General features: G+C 42.9%; 1 long non-coding RNA gene across 1 annotated transcript; it reads left to right on the top strand.

The window, feature by feature from the left end:
- The first annotated feature begins 4,443 nt into the window (after positions 1-4,443).
- On the top strand, positions 4,444-10,459 carry LOC135251522 (uncharacterized). Its single transcript, XR_010329153.1, has 3 exons — positions 4,444-5,121; positions 7,289-7,379; positions 8,254-10,459. It is a non-coding gene; the product is annotated as an uncharacterized LOC135251522 (long non-coding RNA).
- The last annotated feature ends 2,917 nt before the right edge of the window (positions 10,460-13,376 follow it).

The raw sequence follows: 13,376 nt of genomic DNA, 5'->3' as shown, positions 1-13,376 counted from the left end.
GTTCCAGACCAGTATTGTCCTGTAATTAACTTGGGAGATGATGCAATCATGCCAGTCTCAGCATGAGCATTGTCCAGAAGCTGGGGACTGGCATGTGGGGGTATGGTGGGGCAGCTGCTTAGTTCCACACAGGCCTTGCAATCGCACAGTATGCCCTGCCAAGGGGCTCCACACAGCTTATAGAAGGAGGGAGAGAAACAGAAGGAGAGCGCCAGAGAGAGCCAAAATCACAAGTGCCTCATCTCCCGCTGTGCATGTAAGTTAGACACGTCTCCAAATTAATTAAGACTTTTCTTTTTCTCCTCACTCCTGTAATGATTAGTTCATTTATTGTTAAAGCCCTCTTTTTGACAGAAATTCAAAGCACTGTACAAACAGCATAACTGCAATAATATTCAATTTGGAACCGTGTTGTGTAACGAAAAGAAATTGTCTACAGATTCTTCCAGGGCCATCCCAGCAAGATCATACTGTTGTAGGCATGTGGCATGCACACGTGTGTTTGTGTTGGAGCATTTGCAAACGTGTCTGACCATGTGTGATTGTGACTGTGTGAAATGGTTATGAGTGTGCAAACGTGCCAGCCTCCATTTTTGAGACTGGTTAAAAAAGCCTCTTCCCCAAACACTGGCCTTGTTTAGGGATTATTGCAAATGGAATCTGAAAGTGTGCCCTCCGTATGGAAGCAGGCCAGTGAGAGAGACTCTCTTTGTCACTGCTATTGTACCTTCAGACCACAGAAAAGGGCGAGAGGGAAAAAGAGAGCGGGAAAAAAGGATGAGTTGTCCATTTTTCCTTATCCCGTTGGGAACAGATAGAGAGAGAAAGGGAGAAAGAGAGGGAGGGAGAGAAAGAGAGCGAGAGGACAGATGCAGATTACACCCCCCCCCCACTCCGTTCGCTCTGAGAAATCTCGAGGCCGCAATCAACGCTTTACTGCGGAGGGAGAAGGAGAGACGGGATGACAGGAGTCGTTGCGACAGCTGTCTTTTTCCCAGGCTGCTCGCTGCTCTGCTCTGCCACTGCGCGTCTCAGCGCTGCGCTGGCTGGGGGAGATTACGGAGAGAGAGACGGCAGAGAGACGAAGGGAGGAGATGGGCCGAGGGAGAGATTATAGAAAAGAAGAGATTGACTGAGAGAGGCAGAGAGAGAGAGAGAGAGACGAAGTGAGAGAGAGGAACATAGACAGAGAGAGAGAGAGAAAGAGAGAGAGAGAGAGAGAGAGTGAGAGGGAACATTTGCATAATGTCCTCCACCACAGTAAGTCCCTGGGGCTACCAGTAAAGGATAACAGAGTGCCAATACTCTTAATCCAATCTCTTTATTTTTTCTAATACTTCAGAAATTAATAATTCTCCCCCCCCACACACACACACACACACATACACACACACACATACCCCGCCCCACCACAGACACACACACACACACACAAACCACCGTGAGCGCTGAGCCGCCTAACTCTGCAACTTTAACCCCACAAACTGATGCTAGCAGGCCTTCAGGCAGACCTGCTAATGAATGGATAGAGAGAGAAAGAGGAAAGTTAAAAGATGGTCTTTTATAAAGTAATTTAAGAAAATCCTGTTAGCTGGATCAAGTACAAGAGTATAATTTCTCAAAATGGAAGAAAGAAGAGAGCGGTTTTCTCTCTCTCGCTCTCTCTCTCTTAATAACAAAATTAAGTAAAGAGATAGGGATTCAATTAAACCAGTAAACAGTGGTGATAGCATTAACGGGTACCGTACATGAAAGACGGCACTGTGTTTCCCACACCGCCACCCCGTTATTGATAATAGGACACCCACTCCTACGCTAATAGGCTAGGCTGGACTGGACTACAGTAGCCTGAATGAAGACCACAAGAAACCCACTGGGCTCACTGCACCTGTCCCAGCCTTGAGGGCTGGCCACAAATGTGCCTGATGGCAATAATAACCTCTTGTCATTGCAATCTGCATTCTGCAAGTTCATATCATCAGATTATGCAAATGGAATTTTCATTTCTTAATGGAAAACTTTACTTAATCATAATTTACCATGTTTACAAAAATGTAATTAAGTACACCGTTAAGCTGGGTACACTAACTGCACATTAAGCATTTATAATTGCTTAGTGCATCCCACAAAGCACTGATTTTTGTTTTCAGGGCACAACCTGGGATGCCCAAGGTGAAATTATATTAAAATGCGTAATATTAAGCAATATTTGTTGATGATATTGGTCTATAGATTCTTTTTTTACAAAGCCAGGGAGCTGAGAAATAAGGTGAATGAATGAATGGGGAATTTTCCCCAATTTTCCCGTTCTAAAAACCACACATATATAGAGATGTCATTTATAGTTAAAGTGGATTAGTCAGGAACCAAATGTTTTTTTTCAGTGGATCCATGCAGAGGATTTGAAATAAATTAGAACATTAGATGCAAAAATGTTAAATAACAGGACTTATGAATGATAAATATTTATACTCCCGTCATGGCTGAATGGATAATTATTACGATTAAAAGCGACATGAAAAATGAGATGGATGTTTTATGATTGAATTTGTTTTTTTTTTTACATTTGATTGATTAAAAAACAACATTGAATATTAAGATTTATTTTTGGGTCTTGTTTTTCTCGTTGGGGAATGTTTTTGCAAAAGCACTGCAAAGAGGAAAGAGAATCAAACAAAAAGGCAATTTCATCTTTAATTTGTTCATTGCTGTTGTCATCTGAATCTACTCATCCGCAAGCCCAATGCCTCTCACCCATACCCACATGAAATCAGCAGAAGAATGACTGAGTAACTGTGTCTAGGTTGTGCAGCTGGGACGGCAAACACGTTTCTGCTTATGCATCGGTTCCAAACACAATTTTCGTTACTAGATGTTCCGAGAAAAAACAGACAACGTTGATATTCAATCAGAACTGAACAGTTGGTACTTGCAGCATTTTGGTAAATCAAAGAACAGTAATTCCATGTGACTGAATCTAGCTCAAAAATGAATAATTGGGTTTTTACAGGCTTGTGACTTTACCAGCAAATGCAAACTTGACATTTCTAAGTCAACCCAGTTAATTATTTACACCCCAGTCACATATTTGGAACTGTGCTTTCAATGGCTGTAAATCACTGTTATACTATTCATTCTTAATGTAAAACTAATCACATCTTACATAAATTCATACATTACGCCTGCTTAATACAAATGCTTTTTCCTGCTAAAATAAAAAATAAATGAATAGTAAAGAAAATAATAGTGGAAATAGATATATAATTTAATTAATTAATTAATTAATTAATTAATACATTCATTAATACATACTTTGCTAAACAAATCTGTTAAAAAAGATAAACATTTCAATATAATTGTTCATTTATTATTTGATTTGTGTATTCATTCTTTTATTTATGGTTATTTTATTTCTATGCATATTTCCTTCTTCCGATACACAAATGAATGGATGGCAGTCAAAGCTCCAGTGGGTAAATTCCATTTACTATTGGCCCACCAGGATAGTTAGATTAGCTAAGTGCATTCAACTGAGGGCTGACTGATCGTTTAGTGATGGTGTACTGATCATTAGTTCATCAAAAGAGATATGGCATTATTTTCCCAAACTTCCACTGCAGCTAGCTAGTTATCTGCCCTGCTTGATAAGTGAGAGGAGTTGTGACAGGAGTTAGTTTGCTACAGTGCTTGCTAAACAATAGCCACCTTTCGATTCACCCAATCAATTACTTTGTAGGGATTCAGTATTCAAATGAGCAACTACAAGCTAGTTCTTCACAATAGAGCATCTGGTAAATTTTCGCTTAGGCTTCCTGCAACCTGATTGGTGCTAGCAGATTTTTGATAGTGGAATTGGTTGGCTAAGGCGATTTATATTTCCACACAAACACTCTATTGCAGGATTTGTCAAAAGTACTAACAGACCACTGGTTTATTAACAAAGCACACTCATAAAATTTGGTCAGTTACACTACATCACAGTGAGAAGTCATAAGCAGGCTCAGAGTTATGAGGTTACATGCCAGTCAGTGTCATCAACAGAACTGAAGAATCCAACTCCATTGAGCACTTGAGCTGTGCATCCATATTTATATTAGCAAAGAGAGGTACACAAGCGCTCATATCATATTTTTATGATAAATGAATTGTTCCCACCAAAGTGTTGATTGACATCCATTAATTAGCAAGTCAACAAAAGGAAATACAAAGGAATACACCAAAGAAATAAAAAAGATAATACATAAATAAAAAAAACTACTTGTATTCAATATATTAGTTACCTAAATAGCTCGTATGCAATATATAAAACTAACATATATATTTTAATTCTATTATATTATAAATATTTTAAATAAACAAAATTAAATGTATGTATTACTATAAACATATTTGTAAGCATAAAACAAGAATAACAATTCATATTAAGAAGATGTAGATCAAGATTTACAGTATGTATATGCTTCAACATTTATTTGTTTATTCGTTATTTTGAAAAAGAAAAACGTCTATAACTTTCTGAGCGACTGCAATATTAATGAAGGTCGCGTTAAGTAAGTTACCTACCCCTTTATTACCTTCCCGTAGGAGTCAGAGTTTCCGAATAACGAAAGTTTGCAGCAATTAGTCATTTAGCTTAATTTCAAGGGCACTGTTTCTAAGAACAGTCTAGTCTTATTACGGACATGCAACTTAATCACCGCCAGATTTGAAAGCCCACCCATCAAATTATCGTGATAGGCTACTGCGAAGACGTTCTTTTGAACGCGTCAGGAAATACTATGACATAAATATGCGACTGAACTTGTACTTGAATGGGCAGGGTAGATTCGATTCTCCAAGGAAAAAAATAGTTTTATATAGGCTACACCATATTAAAGCACATGAAATTGCATTAATATTATGTAATTTAAAAAATGTGTAAAATCAGTGTATTATGTATTTTATGAATCTTTAAAATCAGTTTAAAAGAAAGATAAAATAGTGATGCCATTTAAAATTTTCAGTTAAATCAACCAACCTCTCCCATCGTCAACGACAGTGGAAAAAAAAACCTTGGCAAGCACAGCCCATGCTTTCGTACAAATGCGACAGAGCCGTTCGCTCGTGTGTGAAAGAACAAACGTAAGTAGGCTACCTCGGGCAGTATATTATTGCGGTTGTCGAACGAACGCGATTGAGAGTGTTTGTGCGTGATTATAATATGTATGCAGTTATATGCATTGCTTTTGAGTTTGAATTACTGTATTTTATGTTTAACCACATTGGGAATGTTCTGTGCTATGTAAAATTCCACCGTGCAGGTCTGTGTCAGAGTTGTACTGAGGCCAGGCTGATAGATTTACAGATTTGAGGAGTGCATTTCTTATATGTTTATGGAAATGATTAAAGGTACATGCACATTGAGGACACTTCCAACTGTAATGCTGCTTTAATGTGCATAACAAATATACTAAGTTGTATAACAAAAAACAGAAATGATCTAAATGTTTTTTTTTGTTTTTTGTTAGAACAAATATCACCTCAGTTTGCGAATAACATGATCACTGAGTGTGAATGCACCCAGTATCTGCTGTATTTGTAGTACCCAGGTTGTATCTTATGGGCAACAGCTGTCACCAGGTCCAGTCTTAGTGGAACTGATTGCATTTAGGAACATCACACTGAGCAAAATTCTGCACAGATTCACTTGATATAACGGGATGCCTCATCCAATCCCGTGCCCTCACATCAGCTGATCCACACAGTGTGCAGGATGCTGCACGGCACGATGGCCACAAACACGACCAGTATTCCCTTATTCTCTGCTGCGCGCGAGGTGTATCTTCTGTAACCAGGTGCATGCTGGGTGCCGTCTCCTACAGCCTGCATGGAGACAGTGCCATGTGGATTACCGCCATCATTACAGGCTGCTCATAGCAGCTTGTTGTTAAACAGACGGCAGATAAGAGCAGTTTTAAGCTAGTGATACATTCCCAGAAGGTGGTGGTCTGTCACAAGGGCACAACATTTGAAGCTCATTGCCAGAGCTCAAGTCATGCGTTGACATACACGAGGGCATCAAAGGAACCTAGAGTCAAGGATGTGGCTGAACAGATGTAAGCCATTTCATATGTGAGGGGCGCGCTAGCAAAATTGATAACGAGCTCCCGAGCACAGTACCCGGCTTAGGCACTTGTGTGGAGAGCAGTGGTGCGCCCTTTGGTCCGGATAGAATCTCGAGCCTGCCGTTTCCGACCATCCCACAGAGAGATATAATTACCGGTAGCGTGGCCCAGGGAGGCAGGGTAACTGTCAACAGGCTAACCCCCTGCCTCATAGCTCCCTAGTGACTGGTGGAAGTGCTGTAGTAGCTCAGCCATTAGCTTTTCCACAGAAAAAAGGAGGAGTGAGTTGGATGGAATGCTCTACAGAGGACAGGTGAAGAAAAAGAGGCCAGTTTCACACTCTCTCATCTCAAAGTCTGAACTCTGGTCAGGAGCCCATCTGTAATCGCTGCTTCGGTTGGCCACAGACACACTCAACACCCCTGAACAGCCCAGTTCCTCTGAAGCCCAGTAAGCAGACACCAGTATATTCACGACAGAGCCCCTTTCTGAAGATGTGCTGCATGCTGTGTTTTTGGTGCGACGAGGAGCAGTTTGGGCAGAAGGGAAGTGCATCTCAATCAGTTTACATGGGTATTTACGTTGGCTCTATGTGCAGTGAATGAGAAGTGTACCCTGGGTATTTCTTGTTGTTTTTCAGGGACTGTGTATGGTTGGCCAACCCCTCTCTTGATTATGTGGTTCTGAATTTGACATGAAACTAAAGTTCTATTTTGGTTATGAGGTCTTTAAGGGAAAATGTGTATGTGTGTGTGTGTGTGTGTGTGTATATATATGTGTGTGTGTGTGTGTGTGTGTGTGTGTGTGTGCCAAAGGGACTTAGGGCTGCAGAGAAGGAGGAGGGGTATAGAAGCAAATGGCACATTAAGGGTCTGCTTGGGCACAGGCAGGCAAAGAAGCTGCCTACATTACCTCTCCCCCTTCACAGACAAACACACAAAAACATACACACACACGCACACACACACACACACACACACACACACACACTCACACTCTGCATCACTTACAAAGGCAGCCATTTCCTCCCCCAAAATGAGGCCACGGAAGCTATGCAAATGAAATCAGTGCTCGTGGATTAGAATGGGACACCATATACTCTAAATCATGATTGTCAATCATGGCTGGGGATTAAGGGATATGGGCTTACAGACCTAAAAAAGCAACACTTCCCCCTCCGGCAGATTCCCATTGTGAAAAGCTATGAGCAGGAGGTGGCTGGCCCGGGAGGAGTGTATCACTGGAGCACTACTGCCCCCTGCCTACACTGCAGCGGTACTGTACGCTTACACTCTGTACACCACACTCACAAATATGCTGTTTCACATTCTCGTATACACACAGGAATGACATCTGAGTCATACTGTGGATTGATAAAGCATTAAGCTTACACTGTAGAGGATGAGGGGCCATGTTTTTCATTCACTTTTACAGTAATCTTAGTCAACACCTGCAGATGTAAGAATATGAATATTCAATAGATATGTGACGCTGTGGTCTCCTCCTCCAACCAGACAATCAGAACAGTGACCTGAGACAGTTTGGACTGGCAGACCTGCCCAAAAAAGTTAACCTTACATAAAGTGATCTTTTGATGGGTTCAGTATTGAATGTTTTTATATTTTACGAAATATAATGGTCTCCACCCAAAATCATGAATTTTACTGGTTTATGATATTCACACCAAATTCGTACAACTAGCAGAATCTTACTTTGATAGAATTGCTCTGGTGAGGTTATTTTTTTTGCACAGCCCAGTCAGATTAATCAGGGAGTGTATGTTGAAACCACATACAGAAATGTACCAGGGGAAATAATTTACTACCTGTTCATTTATTACCTACTGTATTTTACTGGATTATGTATGGCTGGTAGTTTATTTGGGTTCTGCTTTTGCATTGAGTGTCAGGCCCAAAATAGGTCATAATTAGATTAAAATGTAACTGACACCAAGGTTTGCAGCAGTGAGGGGTGCACTTCAAAATGTACAGTCACACTTCAGTGTGGTTCAGCCCCCTGTACCATTGGGCTACATGTTCCTGCCCAGCCTGCAATCTGCATGGTCAGAGCTGAGTGCGCCCCCCCCCCCCCTCCCTCCCCCTCCCCTCCCTCTCCGGCCCTCAGTGTGAGTGCCAGCCTGTTCCTGCAGGGCAACGAGACGACCGGGCGCGGCCAACTGGGCGCAGAGTGCGGGCGCGGCGCCAGGACCTCGTCTCCGGAGCAGCCAGAGTGGTACGGCGCTGATAATATTTGTGAATAAGGGAAGAGGAAAAAGAACAGTGAGAGATGAAAGAAGGGAGATTTGAAGTTTGTTCTTTAAAGTATCGGCAAACTCCGTCTGCCCTCTGCGGCCCGTGGGATCGCATTCTCTGATGTCCGACGGCAGAGGACGTTTCTCATTGGCCCCTGGGAGACTGACGTCTCACAAGAGTCGGTCTCCACCTGGCAGATGAGGGAACGTCAGGGATGGGGCCTTGAAGGGCAGGCCGCAACGTTGGCATGATGCCCCCCGCTCACCTGCAGGCTGCCGCGACGCTGAGCCTGGCACTGCCCGTGATCCGTGCTGGGCCTGGCATATCTCGCGCACAAGTCAGTGGCCAGTACAGCATCTGGAACGGGGAGGGGGCCCGTGCTGAGATTCCCTCTCAGTTATCCCACTGAGCTGCGTGTGAGCAGCTTACGATTACAGTATGCCACAGACCTCGGAGAGGCGTGTTCTCTGTGCGACCTTAGACCTCACCTCAGGCCAAACAGGACTGAACCAGGGTGGGTCTAACACACCGAGACCAGAAGTAACCTGCAGATGATGCCAAATCATCCAACATGGCAACCACTCTTGCGCATATCTCGGTATGCTTTTAGTTTTTGTGAATATTTTGAAGAATGCATTAAGATTTAGTTAGACAGGAAAAGTATGCCTGGGGTTGCCACTTTCCTTTTCTGTTTTGTAGTGGGGTTCCCCAACGAAACCCCACACTTCCCTGGCATCAACTGCTACCTTTCCTCAAATGCCAAGGAAATAAATCAATTAATACGAGCCGTTGGCAGAATAAAGAGCAAGTACTAATCATCGTACATCATTAGGCAAAGATTTAGCTTAAATGTGTTTAGAGGGAATTAAGCAAAGCTGCTGTTGACATGGATTGACTGCTGTAATGCTTTATTGTCAGTGCTCTGGGAAGTAGAGGGAGAGTGCCGGTATATTGGGGAGAGTGGGACTGGGAGGAGGGGGTTGTGGGACGCTGGAAGACTTGGTGGCTCGGAGGCAGATTGGGCCTTCCAGTAGGAGTCAGAGCTGAGCTGCCACTGGGAGGGAGGGAGAGATACTGAGAGGACTTGGAATAGGAACTAGAATGAAAAGTAATGACTGGTACAGTGGTGGTCGTGTAAGCTGGAAGAAGCAGCATGAGAGGGAGAGAGTGTTTGAGTAGAGAATCCCAGTCCAGGTAGACATTTGAGGTATGGCAGCTTCAATGTTGAGAGTATTGAGACAGATATCAAAGAAAACATACTGTCTAAACAGTAGCCTATATGGATAGAGATGCAATACTGCACTTGTTGCTTCAGGGTGGAAATGTTGGTGAAAATCATTAGCTGTGCCAAACAATCATTTCACTAAAGACAAAAATTGCATTCTAGAGGAAGTGCTTCTGTACAATTGCAGTTTCCTATGAACATATGATATGTTTGTGTTAAAGTGGTTTTGGTAGTTATATATTTTTATCATTAGCTGGGAATGTAGTCAAAGTGCAGTGATATGGTTGATATCCATTGCAATACTCAGTTTATTCCAGGGTAGGAAAATGCAAGACTGGGAGACAAAAGGCCAGTGCAGTTCATAAATATTGCTCCAAATGAAACTAATGGTAAGCATTTCTGAATCCTAACATGTTCACTACATATAAGAAGCTGCGGTCATTTCTGTGTGTAAGTGTAGCTTGATTGGTGTCTGATTGGCAATTTCAGTAACTACCAAACTATCTGGGTAGCTAAGGAAATAGCTGAAATAGCTAGCAACATTGAGATATATAGTTATATACAAGCTAGTTATTTTTGGTGAGTCAAAATGTGCGAGTGAGAATTATACATTATTTTTTAAATTATAATTTAAAAGTTCATTTTATAAATATAGTACTGATTCATCGTTATAGCCACTGAGACAGTGATAGAGAGCCAAGCATGACACTCATAAAGAATTCAATTCTGAACTGCAACGACACCTTGATTCATTGAACTGGGTGTTTAAATGATGGGCTGAAACAAAATCCAACACCCACAGAGAACATTTTAAGAAAAGATTGGACACCCCAACTTTCAATTATAATAGTCACTTAGTTACAAAATAACAAATTATATTTCAGCAGCCCTTCATTTTGTATAAAAACCTGTGGTGTATTTTCCTTGGAATGGTGGGCTGCTTTGGTCAACGCAGACCTGAGTACTTGGACAACTCTCTCCAGGCCATAGACGCAGGCTCCCGTTCCACCCTCTCCCTGGGAACATGGCAGGGCCCTTTCGGGGGATACTTAATCAAATAAGGGTTGTGGGGTTGCCATGGAGGTGGGAAAACAGAACAGGTCTAGGGACAAGGGACGGGCTGAGGGGATCAGCATTCCCAATGGCTCATCCACATTTGGCTCCTGGGATATGTTAAGCTGTTGCTCTTCGGAGAGCAAACGGCGAGCCTTCTATTCAGCCCACACTGAAGAAGGGAAACAGACAAATATTTTAACTCTGAATCCACCAGTCATGGGTGTTCTTTTTTGTCCCTGTACACCAAAGCCAAATTTGCAGCTCCCTTCTTTCCTTTGCATACAAAAAGATCTTTAGCATTCTTTTGGCAGCTGTACAAGGATCAGTGATGCTTAAGCTTAGCAGTGAGGCTAGTATCTGAATCACTGACAGCGTTACATTTGAATACAAAACACAGCAACAACAAATAATCCTCCTTTTTTAATATTACTGAACTACAGAGAGTGGAATAATTCTTTATGAAGGCACCTTGATGGATGGATGAAGAATTACTCTCATGACATCACAGGTTGGAGGTTTAACAGGGGAGTCGTGGTAACAGGAGAGTAATAAAGGTGTAATCACTGGTTGTGCTCCAGCTGCGGTGGGGAAGCACTGAGCATGCTCAGCAGTGCTTATTGAGGGCAGGGGAGGCTGTGGCACCACACATGACAATTTTCATCAGGTCTCCCTTATTTCCCCACAACCTCAATCAGCTTATGACTTGAGGTCTCGGTCCACCAATAGGGCTTCAACATGGCTGACCTCATTTGCTGGAATGTCCCCATTTACAAATATGTCTTTCATTCTCATTGCTCTCACACAGATCTACCCCAGCAATAATTCCACATATTCAGTTTTCACTTCTGCCTATGCCCCACCTCACCCTTTAAGCCTCTTTTGGGCATGTGGAGATACATAGATCTTTCCTATTTATGTACCTCCCTAATCTAACACTGGGGATACTGCACAGTGACTCCTCTTGGACAGCCTCATCCACTCAAACTGCCTCTGCCTGTCTCCTCCAAGTCACAAAATGAAGCACCGGATGCATTGCTGGCCTGACAGACAGTGCTAATGTCAGAATACCCCTCCCGAATACATGTCCATCACCCCACTTACCGTCCCGAGCTGTTACTTTTGGTTCTGTTGGTCCGGCCCCCCTGTGTTCCTTTTCATCTTAACCTTGGCAAACACACACACGCTGGCTCAGGATCTTCTGACTACATGTCCTCTGTTTCATTGTTCCCTCTCAGTGATGCTCGATGGACTCATAGCAAAGGTCTATCCAATAATGCTAAGCATTGCATTGGCATCAAGAGATGGGGAAATATTTGGTATATTTAAAACTATTTATAATATTGCCACATGTTTATCTACTCAAAATGTGCTTATATCTAATTCTCTATACCTCACCCTTGACAGGAACATCTATCAAGTCAATAATAATATTAGTCATAGACTAGAACATTTAAACTCATTACTCATATACTACTCAAACACCCATCCACAGCTTCACTAGATTAAAGCATACAAAAGTTACTGCTGTTGAACAATGATTGATTGGTTAAACATCGATTCAATACCATAGACTAGAGATTTGATCCACATCTTGGAAAACCAGGTTTTGAGCTTCCTGACAAACTCTTGCCCGAGTTGGAAAAAATCTGTATCAGTTGCAGCAAGTGACCGAGTGAAGAAGATGAGAACTGCTGCCCTCCAGGAGCACGACTGTGTACACCAGCTCCACGTCTCAGAACAAGCCCACGCTCTGGCAATCTCTTGCCCTCCCTTGTCTTTATCTGCCTGCATGTTTCAGAAAGATGGCTTTGCAATTCTTGCTGGAAACAGTACAGAGTTAAAGAACCAACTCACCCTGTGCCCACCCCTCCCCTCCCAAAGGTTTTTTTTTTACTAAACAAGGAACGGCAGCAGTCGGTTCAGCACTCTAACAGTGATCCCCCAGTCCCCAGACTCGCTGTGTGTGTATCTATAGGAGACACGCACTCTGGAAGCGGACGAGAGAGCGAGAGCGTGGGGCCTTATCCGGCGCCCCAGTATTGACAGTGCCGCTAATCCCCTCCACCTGCTCAAACACACCCCAAAACAATCCCCGCGCCCCTCCCGCCTGCCTATTCTGCGGGGCCCCCGGGGGCCGGCTGCGCTGGGTTCTCAGTTATCGGCCCTGGCTAGGCCCCACGTCCCCCCGCCCGGCTCCAAGGATTCCCGCTTTAATCGCCGCAAAAACAAATAGTTTTCAAATGTTTGGAAAGCGGCGGTGTTTGCGCCCAAGCCTAAGAAAATAGTTTTTACAAGCTATCCAGTTGTGATTAGGGATGAGAGAATTGAATTTCCGAGGCATTAATAATATTAATATTAGCCTAATTAATTGCGTTGTTTGACTTTGCCAAGCGCCCTGTGTACCTTCTACAGAACACTACACTCTGTGTTCTTCTAGCTTTCCTATCTCTACCGTCTTCCCCAACTCCATCCATTTCAAGAATCGGCAAATTTTTGGCCTTTCTGTTCTACTCTGCAAGTATAATTTGGTTTTGGTCTGAGAGCTGAATTGCAAGTTAACAGTAATGCCCATTCAGTGTAGTTCTGGCACTTTTTAATTAATGTTGCCGTTAGTTTTTTGTTGGTAGGAGGGTGGGGGATGGTGTGTGGGAGACCGAAGGGGCTCAGTAGTCGCGGTGGTGCTGGGGCGGGGCTGAGAGAGACCACTGGAGCCTATGATTCTGGATTGATACAAGCCAG

Source organism: Anguilla rostrata, chromosome 1 (genome assembly GCF_018555375.3).
Source record: "Anguilla rostrata isolate EN2019 chromosome 1, ASM1855537v3, whole genome shotgun sequence".
Lineage (NCBI taxonomy): Eukaryota > Metazoa > Chordata > Actinopteri > Anguilliformes > Anguillidae > Anguilla > Anguilla rostrata.
Note: the sequence above shows the minus strand (reverse complement) of the source record. Positions and strands in the feature narration are given on the sequence as shown.